This window comes from Malania oleifera, chromosome 13, assembly GCF_029873635.1.
Source record: "Malania oleifera isolate guangnan ecotype guangnan chromosome 13, ASM2987363v1, whole genome shotgun sequence".
NCBI classification, from domain to species: domain Eukaryota; kingdom Viridiplantae; phylum Streptophyta; class Magnoliopsida; order Santalales; family Ximeniaceae; genus Malania; species Malania oleifera.
The window spans coordinates 32,074,816-32,080,387 of record NC_080429.1 but is presented as its reverse complement, the minus strand read 5'-3'; the positions used below and the strand labels follow the sequence as shown (position 1 = coordinate 32,080,387).

At 29.2% G+C, this 5,572-nt stretch overlaps 1 non-coding gene across 1 annotated transcript; it reads right to left on the bottom strand.

Annotated features, from left to right (window-relative positions):
• Nucleotides 1-3,963: 3,963 nt before the first annotated feature.
• Nucleotides 3,964-4,035, bottom strand: TRNAP-UGG (transfer RNA proline (anticodon UGG)). The gene has a single exon. It is a non-coding gene; the product is annotated as a tRNA-Pro (tRNA).
• Between the last annotated feature and the right edge of the window lie 1,537 nt (nt 4,036-5,572).

The window sequence follows — 5,572 nt, the reverse complement described above, 5'->3', positions numbered from 1 at the left end:
ACTGTAAGGAGATTGGTGTTATCTCAGGGTGGTTTTGTGGACAAGGCTACAGGGAGATTAGTATTATCCAGGGTGGCTTTATGGATGGAACCGAAGGGAGACTTTGTTTGCTATCTCAAAGGGGTTCTATAGAGAATCAATATGGAATGTCTACCGCTCGATACCCAAGGACAGGCTGTGATGTCCAGGATATGTCAAAGGTCCTCCATGATTGTGCAATAGAGTGTTTCATCAGGCAACAGAGTGGACCGTTAGTTGTTAGTTTTTTTGAAGACTATGCAGGGGGCTTTGGTGATAGGAGACTTGCAGCAGTGTTTGTGTTTACTATTATGGGAAGGTCTTGTTTGGAAGCCTAGGGTTAAATCTTCGGATATTGCATCTGCAATTGTATCGGGGTTAATGGTAGAAGCTGAAGTTACCATTGGTAAGTTCAAGTGTTGTTGCTTGTACTTGATGTTTGTCTCCAGTTGTTAAACGGGAGGCGGTCCCAATCTAACATCCCAAGTTCAAGGTGGAACAGCGGGTTCATGTTTTTGGTTTCTCCTATGGGGCGTATGTTCGCCAAGATAGAGTTTGTTATGAATTATGTCTCACATACTAAGGGAAAACATGAAAGAAATCAAGGTGCAGCAGAGCAAGGGGAAACCATCCACGATTTTAAGAAAATCGTTGACGGTTTGGCTGAGTTTTTAAAAAGTTTGCTCTTGGTATCTGAAATCGTCAACGATTTGGCTTGGTACAGACTGCACAGATTTTGAATTGTTTAGACATTATTTTAGTTAGGTTTTAGGGGGAAACTTCTGAGGGGGCTTATATATATTACGTTGTATATTATGTAAAAGGGGTGAGAGAATGAGAGAAGATCATTGTTGTGTGTAAACTTTGATCTTCATAGTGAAATCTCTTGCCAATTGCTCCCGCGGATGTAGGTTTTATCGAAGCACGAAATTCTTGGTGTTGTTGCCTTATTATTATTTTTTTATACTGCTGTGGTTGTGGATATATTCTGTCTATCACCATTTAGATTATAGCAAATATATGTTTGATTCTTTACAACAATATTGTTATTCCGCTATGCATTGTTGGAAAAGGCCCTTAATTTACAACAGGATCCATCTTGGCAGCTTAGATGATCCTTCTTTAGCCTCGGTTACACACTCCCACACCCAGAGTTATGAATTATCGGCTCTGATACCACTTGTTATCACTGGAGGAGTCCATAAGTGTGATTGATTTACATGGGTGAGCACCAACTTGACCTAAAAGTTTAAGTGTATTGGGTTTTGGGTTACACCATGTATATAAATACCCATCAAATACTCACTTTTTTCAATGTGAGACAAATTTCACAAGTAGAATTCTCAACAATCTATGTGTACGGATACATATACATGATTGTTCCTAAATCATTGAAATTTGTTTGATTAATGCAAATTCCAATAAATTGAAGTTACAATGAATGAATTTAATATAATGTACATGGATCCAAGGGAATCCTAGTGGAAGCATTTGTTTTCCAAAGGTCCCAACTCTATAAATATTTTGTTGATAAGTATCCCAAGGGATTTGTTAAAATAACATGAGTAGTACATAATTTAATAAGTTACTACTACTTTTAGAGATATTTTGAAATACTCCCTCAATTTAAAATGTTTAGGAATTAGTGTTTTACCCATCTTTTCAAAATTATTACAATAAAGGTGTCTCCTACAAAACTTTACATGTCCCATTTTAGCATAAATGTTAGAGACATTAAAAATTATTTTTATAGTCAATTTAACAATTTACTTTTTTATAGACGTTCTAAATTATTTATAACTAGAAAAACTATTTGTGCTTCGTGGTAAAATAATGTAAAAGAAAAAAAAATATATATATATATATATATGAAATATGTTAAAAATAAATCTAAATATTAAGACTTATGATAACAACACAAAATTGCAATAATATATAATTATAACATAAAACTTGAACGTAAATACAATCCTAATATTAGTAAAGGTGTATAGGAAAAATATATTTGGAATAAATAATTTTGTTAAACAGTACCTTTAAAACACATATAGGGCACAAAATATTTAAGTCTAATTTTTTTGTGTATTTTTAGTGAGATTAATTGTTAATTAAATCATGACAAAAATATATCAACCTAACTTCCTCAATCAGTAAAGGATTTCGAGAATATAAAATTAGAATAATATATCATTTTAGCATGGAACTAAACATTACATTGAAACACATAAAATACAAATAATATTTAAGTATAACTTTTTTTTTATGTGTTTTTTGTGAGATTAATTGCTCATTAAATCACTTAAAAAAATATATCAACTTAATTTCCTTGATCAGCCGACAACAATACGAAGGAATTACTTAAAGATGTAATCAAATCTATTTAATCAAAGGGGAAAATTTTCACCATCAGTTGCCGAAGATAATTACTGAAAGCAGGCTAGTAGTAGGGACTCTCTTTTTTTGCTAAAGGTCCAACTGTCATATGTATAAATTATAAAAAAAAAAATGAAAAGAAAACAAAAAAATAAGAGGGAGAAGAAGATGAGTCTTAATACAGATAATATTTTAGTATAAATTTTTTGTGTATTTTTAGTGAGATTAATTGTCATATATATGTATTTCAATGATTAGTTTTGATAATACTATTATACTTTGACACATTATTTTATATATTTTTTTCAACATAATTGACAAATATTGATAAATTTATATGAATAATAGAAAATGTATATAGTATATAAAACTTTTTAAAAAAATTATGGACATATATATATGATATAAATTTATTTGTGGTGGATGAATTTAAATGTAAAATTAATTGAGAAAAATAAAATACAGATACAAGTCATAAAAATATTGAATGAGGATTTAAAATGTAAAACTTGAGCAAAATTTAAATATTTTATTTTATAATATATGAAAAGTTGAATACTTAATAAATTACATGTGTTTATGCATGTATATATAAATATATACTCATATATAAATGTAATTTGTTAATATTAGAACTTTTTGGTAGAAGGTAAGTGGGAAAACAATCACTTATTCTAATTTTAATGCATATAATATATGTAAATAGAAATGTAACACACACACACACACACAGATATATATATATATATATATATATATATATATATTTGAATAATATTAATTAAAATTAATTCAATAATTTTAGTGGAAAAAAATTATTTTGTATTGTATATATTATATTGAATATTTTAAAAATATTTCCAATGATTTATGTTAATTTTAATATATATAATGTATGTAAACTAAAATGTAACACAATACATATATATTCTTTTTATAATCCTTAGAATTAAAATTCGAGACTTTTAACATGAAAGTCTTTCACAATTAAGATCCAAACACTTTAAAGTGGAAATAATATAAAGTATTTTATAATTTAAAATTTAATGCCTTTTAATATGAATAAGTTAAGGTCTCTTTAGTTCATTAGAGGCTCATAGGTTTGTGCAACAAAACGAGAGATAACTCATCTTCTATCTTATACTCATGTTTTTATCTTTCTCAAAATTAGAACTCAAAACTTTTAATATGAAACTCCTTCAAAATTAAGACCCAAAAACTTTAATGCGCTGATCATTTAAGTATTTTATAATTTAAAAGTTAGTATTTTTTTAAAAATGAATAAAGTAAATATGTCTTTACTTCAGTCAAGGTCATTAGATTTGCACAACAAAATGAGAAATGATTGATCTTCTATTTTCTACTCCTTTTTATTTTCTTTTTCAAAATTGGAAATTGTAAGTTTCGAGATGGAAATCCTTCAAGATTAAGATCCAAGAATTTTAATGTGTAAGATTATGATTTCCAACCATTGGAAAGTTGAGTGATCCATAGATCCTCTCTGTATGATTCAAATTTCTTTGAAAAAAATTCTTTTATGAAACAAAGTAAGATAACATTTCCGCACAAAAAGGGGCGTTCCGAGAATCGAACTCGGGACCTCTCGCACCCAAAGCGAGAATCATACCACTAGACCAAACGCCCAGATGAAATGACTGATGCAAATAATTATATTATTCTAATAAATTTTGTTATATAATGCATGCTGAATACGCTCCGCCCCAGGGGAAAACAAAAAAAAAAAATCATAGGACTAACTCTTTGGCTTATATAGGAGAAAAATTAAGTCATTTTATGTCTTTTTTTTTTTTTTTTTGATACTCTTAAGTTTATGGGCTTACGCACCAGACTAATCTCACGCCTACGCCAACCATGCTCTCAGCCAACATGTAGGAAATAAATCGTAAATGTGCACTGCAAGCGGTAGGGTTTGAATTCCAGATTTCACCATTTGTCCAAGGTCGTCTAGTGAACCTCCTTACCAACCTGAGCTTATGCTTGAAGGCCATTTTATGTCTTATTGCTTGTTAGTCTGGAAACATTTCATCCATATGGAATGCGAAAATGCACTTTTCAGCTAAATGTTCATTGAACTTTTCTGAAAAAAAAAAAACAGGGAATGAAGTGAGAAACAGTATGATGATTGATGAGACACTAGGATGATTATGAAGACATCAAAATTGATAATATGGTGATGTAGGAAGGATAAGAATATTTTAAAATTTTTAATTAATTTTATGTTAAATTACATGTGTCTGTGGTGTGTAAATGTTGTGATTAAATGATAATTTCTAAGGATGAAAATTTTTTAACAATAATGAGAAGATAATATTAATTGAAAACCATCCTCTTGTTCACTAAATTACTACATGTGCACTCTTTCGCCCGAATTTTTATTGTCTACACTCTATAGGAAATATTACATATCATTAATGAAAAAGAATCCCTTGTTTTTCAAAGATCTTTCTGAAATTTTAAAAATACTAGACATCTCTTTTGAGATTTGTCAAAAGAAAAAATTATCTTTTTACAAAATACAAAAAAAAATGTTTGTGTTCTTTGGCAAACTTCAAAAGAGATCACTAAGAATTTTAAAACCTTAAGTAGGTCTTTTAAAATCTCAAGGAGACCTCAGGCACTCACGAATGCTTAGTGCCCCTATTTTTACTCTGATTTTTTTGAATTCAAAATTTACATTTTTTATCTATCTTTTTCTCTAAATAAAATAACATGATGATAAAAGGTAATACAACCATTCCTTGAACTTAAGATAATGAAAGAGTTATAGGTAACTTTTTGAGGATACATTATTTTACTAATTAACCATTAATTGATATTATTATTTTAATTTTATACTTACGAAAAATACAGCATTTCAAGAATAATTATCCCATGTTTGAGAACTTGGGATTCAAATTAGGAATATTTGCATAAAACAAAATATAGTCAATCTATATAAATCTAAATTTAAAGTACGAAATTTATTCTTTTATGCAACAGTGATACAGAGTGAGATTGGTTTCTTTCTTTATCTCTCACATTTTTTTTCCCCCTGGCTTGGGGAAGTTTGAGGTTTTTTAGCATGATGTGATCAAAAGAAGGGGCTAAAACCTTTTGCTCAAGTTGAAGCAGGGATACCCAGCTCAGTAAAGCTTGCAGATGAACATCTGAAGATCACAAC